The 14,542-nt window shown below is 38.5% G+C and overlaps 1 long non-coding RNA gene and 1 pseudogene across 1 annotated transcript; both read left to right on the top strand.

The window, feature by feature from the left end:
* Positions 1–340: 340 nt before the first annotated feature.
* On the top strand, positions 341–1,712 carry LOC143876591 (AT-hook motif nuclear-localized protein 22 pseudogene; annotated as a pseudogene).
* Positions 1,713–11,737: 10,025 nt separating this feature from the next.
* LOC143876592 (uncharacterized) lies at positions 11,738–13,125 on the top strand. Its single transcript, XR_013250426.1, has 3 exons — positions 11,738–11,911; positions 12,193–12,247; positions 12,689–13,125. It is a non-coding gene; the product is annotated as an uncharacterized LOC143876592 (long non-coding RNA).
* The last annotated feature ends 1,417 nt before the right edge of the window (positions 13,126–14,542 follow it).

Below are 14,542 nucleotides of genomic sequence, written 5' to 3' on the forward strand. Positions count from 1 at the left end.
GAGAACGTGGAGTGTTCGGGGAGACAAAATAGAGAGAGAAAGCTGTGGGCCCTCCCACCGCCCAGGCGCATGCTGTCTTACCAAAACCAAACCCATCAACGATCCTTTACCTTGACCTAACCCTAACCCGACACTAACCCAAAAACAACCCAAACCACCCTTCTCCTCATCTCTCCTAAACTACAGCAACAAAGAAAAACCCAAATACCAAAGAAACAGCTACACAAAGGGTTAGAGAGAGATAAGATGGGAGATTTCGCTACAAATTTGGTGGCTGATGCAAAAAGCCTCATCTTTTTCTCCTTTCTTTCTCAAGGCTAGTACCAATTGATTGATTGATAGATTGATAGAAAAACAAAGGGTTGTGGAGACTTCCTTTCTTTTCTGTTTCTTCTCTCCTTCTCCTCTCTATTTTTCTTCTGTTACTGTTTCATTTCCTAGGTTTCAAACTACTTTGAATTTTGTATGAGAAGAAGGGGTTTTGAATAGAAAAAATATATATTAAGGACAAAAAAATGGATCCTATAACAGCATCAGCTCATGGTCATCAACTCCCACCTGCTTTCCACACCAGAGATTTCCATCACCACCACCAACAACACCACCACCAACAGCCGAATTCGGAAGATGAACAGAGCGGCAGCAGCAGTCTCAACAGAGGCAAAAAACGCGACCGCAACGGTAACAACAACAACGATGAAGACAGCAAGGAAATCATCAACGCCGAAGGAGAGATCACAAGAAGACCTCGAGGCCGGCCTGCAGGATCGAAGAACAAACCAAAGCCACCGATCATCATAACCCGAGACAGCGCGAATGCGCTCCGATCCCATGTGATGGAGATCGCCAACGGGTGCGATGTAGGCGAGAGCGTGGCCAATTTCGCCCGCCGGCGCCAGCGAGGCGTTTGCATCCTCAGCGGTAGCGGCACCGTCACCAATGTAACTCTCCGACAACCCGCTGCTCCAGGTGCAGTTGTAACCCTACACGGGCGGTTCGAAATTCTCTCCCTCTCGGGCTCGTTCCTGCCTCCGCCGGCTCCGCCTGCAGCAACTGGACTGACTATTTATTTGGCCGGAGGGCAAGGTCAGGTGGTCGGCGGGAGTGTGGTGGGTGCTTTGCTGGCGTCGGGTCCGGTGGTTATAATGGCGGCTTCGTTTGGAAACGCGGCTTATGAGAGGCTTCCATTAGAGGAAGAAGAGCCGATCCAAATCGGCGGCCAAATCGGATCGCCAGGAATGGTTGGTCAGCAAAATCAGCAGCAGCAGCAGCAGCAACAACAACAGCTTTTGCCAGATCCAAACACATCTCTTTTTCATGGGTTACCACCAAACCTTCTCAACAACTGCCAATTACCTGCTGAGGCTTATTGGGCTACTAGTGGTCGCCCTCCTTACTGATAAAATGCGGAAAAAAAAGAGAGAAAAAAATCGACCCTTTTTTATTTCTCCATCAAGTTTTTCTCACCATGGAAGCCTTGCAGGAAAAAAGTCAAGCTGAGGAGAATTTGGGGTGATGGGGACTTTATCTTTTTTCTTTTGATTTTCTTCTTTTTCCTTGTTCATGATCGAATGATTCGCGCGTCTGCCTGTTGAATGAAGAAGCATGTACAAATTCATGGGTTCTTTATGGGTTTGATTTGAAGGGAAGCTTTTTCCGAGTTTCCAAAGGGAAGGAGAAGAGAAATGAAAGAATGGTGGTTTGTACTTTCCTCTCTTTCTGTCTTCCTTCTTGTGACCTTTCAACTTAGTTAAATTTGTCTGATTATTTCATTTCCTGCTAGAATTGGTGCTTTTGTTCTTTTTGCTTTGTGCCTCTATTATTAGCCTACATAATATTATTGTTTCTCGTTTTTCAGCTCCTAATACATTACTCAAACCCCTCCTATAATTTTTTTTTTTTTTTTTAAATACATTACACAAACCCCTCCTATAAAATAACCCATAAGAAAGGGGAAGTGGGACAGATAAAGGAATTAAATTCTTTGAAAAATACTCATTCAAAAAAATATTATTTGAAAAACATCAATTATTTTAAATCAATTTCATCGATTTCTTCACACCCAACTTTTTTTTTGAAGTTGATCAGTTTCTTTCTGCCAATTCAAGTCCAGCTATCACAAGATACTTGATCAGTTGTACATACAATAACATATTTCCTACAAGAAGAAGGAAAAGATGATTACTACAAGGCAAACAGTTCTCCTTGGCAAAGTTTCTCTACAGATATAACAGTTTAGACTCAGTAGTAACCGTTTCTAAGCTGAAGAGGCGGAGGCTTTCCATGCAAAGGTCTGGTCTTTGGTTCTTTTCCCAGATGACATGAATGCAGTCTGTCTTACACGTGCACTGCTCTGAACAAGCTCTTTTTCGAGGTAGCAATTCCATAAAAGGCACACGACAAGGACTCCCGAGCGTTAAAGTTCGCCTTATGACTGAAATATAACGCAGCAATTAAATGAATAAAACTCGTAAGTGAGGTAAGTACACAGTCTACATGGAAGAAAATGGGAAGAAAAAAAAACGGAACATGATCTCTCCTTTCTTTTTGCATGATTTAGCGGCAATCCACCACCTTAAAGATAGGCCTTGAAGATCTTTCTCAGTCGCGTTGACTAGGTCGACCCTTCAACGAGGGTTAGCTTGCATTCTTTTTCCACTTCTCTTCTTCTTTTATTATCTCCTCTTTGCACTGATTTTGATTAGCCTTGTGTTCATGCATTTAAAAAAGTTATGGAGGCTCTTCTTTTGCAGCTTTATCATCTTTTTTCACATTACCTTGTCTTGTAAATCTCTATGATATGTATGAGCAGATGGATTTTAGAAAACTTATTTCACGAAAGGAACATCTTGTCATTGAGGTTTTCCAACCAAAACTGTCTTGCCCAAATAACCCTTACCACGATTGCTTCGAGTTCCATCGATAGAAAGTCGTCTAACATGATGTGGGGTTTTTTGTTCTCTTGCTTGATTTGTGAGCTTTCTAGGGAAATTGCATTAGAAGTTGTGTTTCCAAACAAGTATCTAGGTTTATGTGCATACTAGCTAGTCAATATTTTTCGGAGTTCTAAATGAACAGTAGTTGCGACCAACTCACATTGATTCATCATTTTGGTCAGCATATAGAAATGTTTCTATAAATGTACCTAAATCATTTTGTGCCATCATATATTATTCCTTTTATTGTTATCAAAAAGTTAAGAGGAGATATGAGATTCTTCTTTTCCTTTTTTCCCCATCTAAACTGGAAACTTTTTTAAAGATTAAGCCATTCCTCTCTTTTGTTTCCAAATAGATCCTGTTTTTGTGCTAGTTTATGACAGCTATAGAACTTGAAAGATGAATGAGGTCAGGAATTTTTCCAACATCAAGACAAGAAACTAGGGTCAGAACTAATTGTACCATTATTTGTCTCTTATCCACATTGATATTGGAATTGTGGACTAGTTTCTTTCTGCAAACGTTCTTGTATTAAAAGCCTTTGTAGCTGTCTGGGTCATATATCCATATAGAGCTCCACTTCGAAATCAAATAAACACCAAAGTAGAACTTTTCATATATCAAAGTGACCTACAAGATATGTCTTTACAATTTAGGTTCTTCCCTTTTTTCTCTTCTTCTTCTTCTTCTTCTTCTTGATCTCTATACTTTTGGTTTTCTCCCTTTCTTTTCTCCATACAAATGGACTACATATATAGACATAAACAACTTCTAAGATTCCTAATCACATGAATCATTCTGGTGGTAGGTTTCTATATACGATAGTTTTAGTCTTAGATAACACAACCAACCACATAGAACTCATGGTAAGACTCTAGGATAAACTAACTTGAAATAGTGAACTCTAAGGGACATACAAAGACTTTTCCATTTTTCAATATATCATAAATAACTTAGAAGAGTACAATGACACTTCATTTTCCAAGGCACATCTCCCCGCCCCAAACACGTACACCCACCCCAGCTACTTCTTTGTTTTTTTTTTTGTTTTTTTAAATGGTAATATTATAAATGACAGAAAAATAGGAGACCGAGATGGAACTCCCATATTTACAATAGAATACAAGAAAACATAAGAGCCGAAAGATACAATCAACGGCACACCACTCCTCAAGGAGGAAGATGGTCAAACCACATAATAGGACCACTGGATACACCGCACTTGCCAAGCGCATCCGCCTTATCATTTGCCGATCTTCTGACATGAAGATAGCAGATAGCAGACCCCGAAGTTATATCACCAATCTCATAAAAAATGGAAAGAAATCTCCACGGAGGAACCGCCCCACCTTTCAGCCAACGAATCACATTTAACGAATCCCCTTCAACAATGGTCTGATCCACAGCTACTTCTTTGTTTTTCTTATTGGAAGAAAATTGCATCCCTCTTCTCACATTTACATCTTACATCTTGTTTTTGCAACCTTTGTAAACCATTTTTTTATTCTGTATTCCTATTCTATTCCACCTCTTCGTCATTTGATGTTTAGTTTGCAAGTTTGCATGTCTCAGACCTTTCATCTTCCAATTAATGGACCTTACAATTGATCAATAAAATCTTTATGGAGTTATCTCTAATGAGGTTTGGAAGTTTGCAGTCATCAAGTAATTCAAAGAGATGTTTGGTATCGAGATGGAGAAATTTCTTGATGGCATGAACTATATAAACCTTTTCGAAAATTAGGATCAACATTAATTTAGTTCCTATGGTCGTCAGATGTTGCAGCTCAGAAGGATCTTCCTCTATAATTTCTCTCTTGTTTATCTTCCCTTTCTTATATAAACCTTATTTGATATCAGGTGATTTAAGGCAAGATTCAACCCTAGCATAAAACTCCATTAATGGCATGGAATTTTAGTCTTGCTTTATATAATTTATATGCCTGCCTAACTAACTTTCAATTATGCTTGATGCATCATCTGATATATTGGGTATAGCCTATAGGTGGAGATTAAACCCTATGTCTGTTGAAGGATCCTTTCATGCAATGTTGAGGCTTTGTTTCTCAACCTTGAGGTTTCAGGTTTTCGATCCCAGCTTACCTACCAAAAAAATATTGTTTCATGCAGTTGGGATAATCGCCTTATTTTCCACCACCAAGGGAAGGCAATAGGCAAAATATAGAAATATATTTTTTATAGGTTTTGGAAAAAAACCTAAAAAACTTGTATTGGGTTTACTCATGTGAGTGCGACGGCAAGAGAGGAGGCTGGGTGTGTTGGCTACCTCAAGGGGAAAGAGAGGAAAGAGGAAAGAGGAAAGAGAGAGAACATGAGAGAGAGAGAGAGAGAGAGAGAGAGAGAGAGAAGGAGAGGAGAGAGAAAGGGAGAAAGGGAGAAAGAAGAAGCGGGTTTCTTCTTGGGTTCTCTCTGAGAGTCTCTTCTTGGGTGTGTTTCTCTTGGGTTTTTCTCAGGTTTATTCTCGGATTACTCTCAATGTTCAATCTTGAGTGAGAGAAGCAAGGAAAGGGTTGTGGGTTTGGATTTAATCCATTGTAATCCTTGTATATTGTTTTCTCATAGTGGAAGATCGTATTTCTGCCTGTGGATGTAGGCTTGGCCGAACCACGTAAATCTTGGTGTTCATCTTGTGGCTTGTGTTTATCTTACTTTTCTACTAATCTGTGCTCGATCTGATTGGATTTGCCCGGCGGATTTTCTCAACACATGCATTATGTCAAATACCAAGGAAAAGCAATTCTAACTGATGTGTCATCACAATTACACGATTTATTTGTTTTTGGTCTCTTCTCCTTTGATATTCATAATGGTTAACTAACTCTTAAGACATAATCTAACTTTGACTATTGTAAACAAAATCTGGTGCCATTTGGAATATCAAGTATTCCTTTCCTACCATCTTTCCATTTTCTCTTAAGTTGATTTGGCAAGGTCATATTAATGAGTATAAATATTTTATACAGAGATTATGAGATTCATACGGTCCGTCACTTATCAAGTCAATTAGGGCAAAAAGTGTGAGACAAATACACCAAGGTCAGGTCATCCTCTCTAAGCAACTTGCAAGACTACAAGATATTGTGATGGATTTTCCAATGTCATTCTCTTCATTGTACTGCCTTTGCCATGTGTGTAATATTTTTGAAATATCATTGTCTTGACACGTCTTAGTCATAATTGCTGCAACCCAGACACAGCCCTTGTCGATGTTGGGGCATTTCCACTCGTCGCTTCAGTCATTTTCTAATCTTGGTGTAAAATTTGTTTAATGGCCATTGTACGTCTAAAGAAACCAAACCTATAGGTTTTTTTGTCTTTTACTATTTCTATTTAATCTTAAACAGTATTTTGCCCAAAAAATGGTAACGAAGGTTTGTCCTCAAGCATAATTAGCTAGAGCATATAATTTGATTCTAACCCTAAACAGCTTTTGACCTTCGAGTGGTAATGGAGGCTTTTCCATAAGTGTAATTATCAAGAACATATAATTTGATTTTCTACAGTCTTTCTTTGAACGCTGGCCGTAGTTTTGTGTTAAGATGTATTGTTTTCTTGGGTGTGTTGAATGTTGTTGTGTGTGTGTGTGTTTGGGGGGGGGGGGGGGGGAGGAGAGGAGGGAGAGACAAAAGAAAGAAGAAAATGAAGAAAATTTTGGGCAAGTCTACTATAAGCTTCCCTTCCTGCCAGAAATAATCTTCACAATAGTCACAAAAAAATGGAAATCCTATTAGCAACCCTGACTTTCGAAGATACTTTTACATTATTGTGTGTAAAAAGTATAAACATCTATTCTTTGAATAGTTTAATTCTAGAGTCAAAAGGTTTTTTTTTTGGAGAAATTATATGGTGTAAGGCCTTACTACAATAAGGCCTATGTACGGTGGAAGTATCACCCTTGACATTTGATCGGACAGCAACACCTCAAAAAGCTCAAAAAGTGAGCCGCTGTTGGATCAAATATCAAGGGCGGTTCCTCTACCCTATTGTTGTAAGGCCTTACACCATATAAAATCTCTCTCTTTTTTTTTGTGTTTTTTTTCATAGTTTTACGCGTAGCGTCATAATTTGGGGACGGTTTCTTACATTTTTTTTACTTTTTGCAGCTAAAGTTGGTGTTATTTAGGTTTTATCATGTTCAAAAATGTCCCCGTTTGATTGCATTTGAGAACAAACCTCAATTAATAAAAGTGCTTTGAGCCTTATAATCAGTTTCTTTGTAGATTTTGCTTCTTAGAACACTAACAAGAGTTATACTCATTGACAACAGAAAAAATCCATTGCCAATTAGTGACGGAAATTCATCGTCTTAATATATGGCGTTGCTAAATGTATATAGGGACATATTTTTCGATAGTTAGTGACCAGTCACTATTTATTATAGAATGGCGACGGATTATATTTGTCACTAATTTTTTTAAATAAAAAACATATATATTTATTTTTAGCGGCGGAGACTAAGCTGTTGCCAAAAGAAAACATCACTAAAAAGGATCTATCACAACGGATTTTTCTATTGCTAATATAATTTCTTTTTTCTATTTTTTTTTATATTTATTTTCAGCCCCCCAAGAAGGTTATCATACCACTTGGCTACTCCTCGTATTCTCAATAGAAGAAGGCGTCAAACTCGCTTGCTAAATTCCTTTTGAGCAAAAGATTTTTTTTTCCTTTTTCCTTCAGCCCATCAAGAAGAATAGCATAATGGTGACAATCACTATGGCTTTCTGTAATCAAATCTACTCTAATCTTCTTCCTCATTAGTTGCCAAGCTACGATTGATGTATTTGGAGGAAAGTGCCTTGACCAAATCCTTTTTCCAGTCATGAGAAAGGCAAATTGAATGTGATTCCATGCCATCTTTATGAAAAAGTCCCTAAGTTCTCAAATTTCCATATGGGTCTGTCTACTTTTTTATAAGCAAGAAGCATGTTGTTCATATGGTGTAGGACCTTACGTAGTGAAGTAAAAGATATGTTTGAGTGCATTTGATATGAACTAAACTGCTTCAAGATTGGAACCCATCATAGCAATCTCCATATTTTCGGTTGTTGAACACTCATGCCAGGGGTATTCCATAAATGGCATCCCCATTTTTGCAAAAACTCTAACTAAATAAGCTACTTTTTCTTTACATTGTCATGAGCTCTTGTCCAATCCGGGATTTCAACCCCACATTTGGGGATGCACTGTTGACTCCTTAACCATGATAGGAATAAAAACTCCGAGCTCTTTGAGCCCCTAGAGTTTACTCTCCCATCTGAAAACATTTTCAATTAAGTAGTCTTTTGTAAATAATAGCTAGGTGCTCTGTCCAATTATGTATATTTACGAGTAGCATTTTAAACTCTCTCTCTCTCTCTCTCTCTCTCTCTCTCCAAATGGCAAGCCCTAACTGGGTTCAACGTAAGCATGACCTAATAACCTAGGACACTCCAATAGACGGTCCAATCCAAAATGGATCGTGACCCAGACTCAGTAGGTAGGATCCAAAACTCACTCCAAAATGGATCCGACCAATGAGGGATTTGAACGTATCGTGACAATGACATAGGTGGATCCGATCCAAAATGGATCCACTCCTTCTCTGTTTCTTTTTTGTCTGCCTTTTTTCTGAAAATGACATCATTTTGAAGGAGAAACAAACAAAAGGGAGAGAAATGCTGTCATTTTCAGGAAAAAGAAAAAAAAAGGTTGACCGGAAAGGTTAGTAACTGACAAAATAGAAGACGATTCAGTTGGCTAGCTAAAACAAGGTGGAGAAAGAAAACAACCAATAAATTTTTGGAGTAATTTTTTTTTTTTTTGATGACGTACGATGTCCCCACCCCCTTCGGAAGTAGGACTAGTCCCTACGGATACACGCAACGACCCACTCACCACAGGTATCAGGTAAGTCGGGGGCGGGATTCGAACACTCGTCAATAGGGAGCAAACTCATGACTTTATGCCGAAGAGCCAACGCCTCGGTGGGTTGTCTTTTTTTGTTTTTTTTTTTTGGAGTAATTAACCCATAAGTATCAAAATTACCTACCCAAAATAAAAAAAAGTAACAAGAGCACAGGCAAATGATAACACCAACAATTTAGGTGAAAACCCCCAATGAAGAGGGGAAAACCCAAAGCCATAGATATGGGGCGAATATCTCCACTAATTAAAATGAGGAATATAACGTCTCTCTCCTGTTTATGTCCAAAACTTGAAAAATACAAGAAATTAAAAGAATGCAGCGCTTCAAATCTCTACAAAATATCCGATTCATCGAGTGTTTTGAACAGTGCTGGATAGTCTCTAAGAAGAATAGACTATAAAAAGACGCAAAAGAATAAACATAGACACCCTTTTCTTCTTCACATTTTAACCTCTCTCTCTCTCTCTCTCTCTCTCTCTCTCTCTCTCTCTCTCTCTAAATTGCTAGTGGTATTTTTGCTTTCAGTTTTTCAGTTTTTAAAACTGCAACAAGTTATATGCACTCTGAGCCATCCCACTTTAAGCGGGGGAACAATGCGTGCGGAGGGCTGAGAATGCCTCACTCAACTGAGGACCAATTTGACTTGTGCCACAAACTTTTCCCATATCCGACGAGAGAAGCTTCTTCAATATAAGAATACTGGATACTCTATGGAGGAGCTCAATTGATGTTGAAATTTTCTTCTTACGTTACATAATTCCTTATTTTTCATACCATCATTGTCTTTCTAGCCTTAACAATCTTGAGTCCAACTTACTTGTGCGTTCTTGTTTCTTATCTTCTAAGGTTTCCCTTCCCTATGAATTTTTACTGAAAGGAAAAACCTCCAAGAAACTTGAGAACTGTTGAATCCCATGAAGCATCGCACAGGAGAGGTTATATGTATTTGTACTCTATATGTTAAAGAAAAAGCACACTAAAGCTGTAGCGTGGTCCCACTAATAGAAAAGGCCAACCACAGACAGAGTTAGGTAATAGAAGGCTCATATATCATGGAACCACTACTAGTACAAGCCTTACTAAGGCCATAGGTAGATAGTAAAAGGCCCATACATCTGGCTCATATGACATGCATGGTCCCAATACTTGTAAAAGCCCACTACAACATAATGTTATTAGAAGGCCCATTCATCTGGCTCATATGAACTGTACCCATTACTAGTAGAATCCCACTGAAGACTAATTTAGGTTGTAGAACAAAAAGCAGTAGAAGGTCCTTACATCTGGCTTAATGGCATGGACCCATTACTAGTAAAAGCCACTTAAGCTAAAAGTTGGCTTTAGAAACCTCATATGGCATGGACCCCCAGCTAGAAGAAGCCAACTAAACCCAAAGTTAGGTAGTAGAAGGCCCATACACCTGCCTCTTGTAGAAGGCCCATAGATATAAATGCAGCCCATACACTAAAGCCGAAGGTAGTTAGTAGAAGGCCCATACATCTGGTTCAATGGCATGGACCGAATACTAGTAAAAGCCCACTAAAGCTAAACGTAGGCTTTAGAAAGCTCATACGGCATGGACCCACTACTAATAGAAGCCCACTAAAGGCAAAATTAGGTAGTAGAAGGCTCATACACCTGCCTCATAAAGCATGGACCCACTACTAGGACAAGCTTACTAAAGCCAATTGTAGAGAGTAAGATGCCTATCACCTATACATCTGCCTCTTATGGCATGGACCTCCTACTTCTAAAAGTTCATTAAAACCAATGATAAATCTTAGAAGGCCCATACATATGCCTCATATTTTATGGACCCGCTATCAGTACAAGCTTACTAAAGACATCCTTAGGTAGAAGAAGGCCCATATATCTGGCTCATATGTCATGGATCCAGTGCAAGTACAAGCTCATCAATACCTACTGAAGGCCTACTCATTTGGCATTGACCCACTGCTAGTACAGCCTTCCAAAGCTACTGCTAGGGAATCGCATATTTGTCCATTAGTCAAGCTTATCTCACAAGTCTAAACTGGGTCCATTTAGCCCATCTTCTACGAGCTATTATTTTGGGAAAAACATTTCCTGGAAACATCCCCATTGTATTGCTATTACCCATTTTATTCAGGGGTTAGGGTCTCTGGAAACATCCCCATTGTATTACTATTACTAGGGGTGCAAGTTTGGGTCAGGGTCAGGCTAAGGGTTGATACCTCGGGCCAGCCCGACCCAGCCTGGCCAAACCCTATTTACACTTTACCCCTGATCCAGCCCAACCCGAACCTATTTATGCTGCATCACACTTATGTTCGTATACTTTATTTTATGAGGAAAGTTTCTAGTCCGGCCGACTAGAGATCATTCTCTAGTCCGCCACCCAAAAACACATGGGTCCCACATATTTGGGTGATCTAAAGCATTCATTTGATAGGCCTCATCATAGATAAGATGTCCACAAAAATTCAGCTTCATAGGATCTTCTTAACCCTTCGATTTGTGGAGTTAAAAAATGGACAGATTTGTGGCGGTTTATAGCCGTCCATTTTAAGCTCCACAAATCATAGGGTTGGGATGATCCTATGCAGCTAATTTCTTGTGGACACCGTCTCTATGTCAGAGCACATCAAATGAATGCTTTGCATCACCCAAATATGTGGGACCCATGTGTTTTTGGGTGGCGGACTAGAGAATGATCTCTAGTCGGCCGGACTAGAAACACATAGTTTTGACTTTTGTATTGATAGATCTCTGTTCTTCTTCTTTTTCACTAGGGTCAATCAGTCTCAGCCCAGCCCGGCCCGGACCAATACAATCAAGGCCAATCAAGGTGGGCCAGGGCGGGCATTGGGTTGAGGATTTTAGGCCCTGAGATAATGGGAAACAGGGTTGGGCTAGGGTTTTGAAAAGCCCGGCCCAACCCGACCCTGTGGCCGTCCTAACTATTACCCATTTTATTCAGGGGTTGCTCTCTCTCTCTCTCTCTCTCTCTCAGAGTTCTCCATTGAAATGCTCCATGTTGTTTTAGATCTATTGTCTTCTCCAGGTACTTTTTGATTGGCAATAATCTCTGCAACTCAGATATAGGGTTTGGTATTTTATTGATGTTTAAATACCATCTTTGTATTTATTTTACTGATGCTTTCACATTCTATCTACTATTTCATATAAGCTTTCTTTCCTTCTACACTTGTAGAAATTTCTAGTTGATTTATAATGGTTTTTTCTAATTTTAGTGACTCAATACGAGTTTAAATCTTATTATTGACTTTATTTTGGCAAATTTGTTATGTATTGATGCTTTTCTATTGATAATTTCTTATGTAGGGATCTTTTGCTTGTGTCCTTGTGCAATAATTGAAGGTGCAAACAGAATGAATTGGTATAGTTACTTATTTGTTTTATTTGGTTATTTTTTCATGCTGTAAATGATTTGGATGATGGAAATTTGTCCAGTTTGCTTTTGAAACTGGTTTGGTTGATGAGACTATATAGGTTTTGATGGTGAATTTATAAAGAGACTGAATAGTGTAGAACCTCACAGAGTGATTCGAAGAACAGAATCCAGGTTTTCATTCCTTGTTCTGTATTCAATGGGATTCCCTTATTCTCTGTCTTATGCTCAGCCACCACAACAAATCTACAACTATTTTTAGTTAAGGCTTTGCTGATTTTTGCAGCTATTTAAATCTGTGTAGGTGTGTTGATCACTGGGCAACAAAAATAATGGGGGCCCACAATTTTTTTTTCTCTCTGCTAGTTAGTGACTGACTCCTGGTTGACCTTATCACTTATGGATTTGATTTTTTTTTTTATGACATAGGGTATCCCCACCCCAATTTTTAGGGCAGGCCTATTCCCTATGGATGCGCTCAGTCACCTGTAAACCACGCGCATCGGGTAAGCACGGAGGTTCGAACTCGCATCAATGGGGAGCATACCCATGATTTTAAGCCAAGGAGCCACACCCGTATGGGTTTACCTAGGATGAGACAAATTTTCAAGAACTTGTGATAAATTCTGTATTATCTTAAAAAAATTGGGAGGATTATAAAATGGTGGAAATCAAAAAAATAAAAGAAATATCAGAACTTCAGGATTTAGGTCATCTTTATAGGAATTATATATTGAATGCAATTGTGCTACAGGTTAAACTTTAGTCTTATTTATTTAGCCGTGCAATTGTATCATGTCCTTCTCCTGTCTCTTTTGTCATGAAGAAACAATTGGATTCTTTATTTGAAAGCTTCAAGCCTTAGACAGGTAGTTCCTATTGCTCCTGTTGAAACAAAGTCTTTTCCTTCCCTCTTACTTCATACATAATGATCTGTTCTTTTCTGCATAGTTTGTTCCCGACACGCAAGGAATGGTAATACATCTTAATGTTTTATGCGTTCATCTATACTATATGTATTATTTCCAGTAGGTTTCTCGGGTTCAATTGACCTTAACCTTTGATATTTCCCAGGGTTGCTTCATTAGTTTATGGTCCTCTTCAAAGTTTTGCAGAAAAGTATCATGTTTCTCGTATTTAATCTATTTATTACTAATAAAATTTTAGTTTTTTTTTTTTTTTGTTACTCTCAGGTTTAGGGTACTGATACTACTCACTCCTAGTCCATGTATAGAAAACAATGCTAGTTCTGTTTTTTTCTTTTTTTCTTTTTAAGATAATGATAGTTCTGTTCTTATGTTTTGGTCTTCTATTCTCATAAATAAGATCAAGAATGACATATCTTCTGCATGATACAGAACACATTTGGTTGTTAATTCTAACTACTCCCCTTCCGGATGGTTAATATAACTTTGTTAGTCATATCTGAGTCTGATTCTTCCATTAAAAAAAATATGAGTCTCATTCTGCATTGCATGTTCTAATCGCTATGAATGTTCCCTTTGATCGGTTCCTGAATTCATAGGAGACAGTTTATAGAAAATAAAGAGTTACTCTGTTACTTGCTTATCCCTTACACCGACAAGAAGGAAAACATCAACAGACAAAATTGCATAGCACACTAAGCTGGCGAATTGGCAGTCCAGTAGTACAACTTAGTGCAGATCATTGGTGATTAATTTTGCTTTGTGTCCTATTTCATTTCTCATGATCGTTTTGACCACTTATGGCGCACTAAGTTCCGAGTCAGTGACCTTGAAATGTTCATACTTCAGAATTATGTGTAGTTCAAATTTTCCAATAATTTTGGTCCTAGGCTCATTGGTTCAGTTTTAAGAGCCAAAGCACATTGATGGAGATATTTATAAGCTTTTTGTGTTACATTGTCTGTGAAGCTCAAGGGCAGAGTTAGAAGCTTTTCATATGATATTTGTATCTCTAATACTCTATTGAAAGTGAAAGGGGAGGGGTGTCCTTACCCAAATGAGGAAGTGTGGATAGATATCTTTTCTTTTCTATCATATCAACTTCCGTTAATCTCAATGAGCCTAATTAAAGTTTTTATTGGAAGATTGTAGCAATATCTGATCTTAAGCATGAAGATCGACTATGTGAAAATTATCAGATAATGGCGTATCTGGGGAATAATACGGAACCTTATTTTAGTGCCAATGTGATGTTTTTGGATACTGCAAAGAAGATCTGGGAAACTGTCGTGAGATGTATTTATCTAATTCTAATGTCTCAAGGGTGTCTCAAGGGTGTATGAGTTAATAGCATCTT

This window comes from Tasmannia lanceolata, unplaced genomic scaffold (genome assembly GCF_043159265.1).
Source record: "Tasmannia lanceolata isolate RefF3 unplaced genomic scaffold, GAP_Taslan_0.1 ptg000005l, whole genome shotgun sequence".
NCBI classification, from domain to species: Eukaryota; Viridiplantae; Streptophyta; class Magnoliopsida; order Canellales; family Winteraceae; genus Tasmannia; species Tasmannia lanceolata.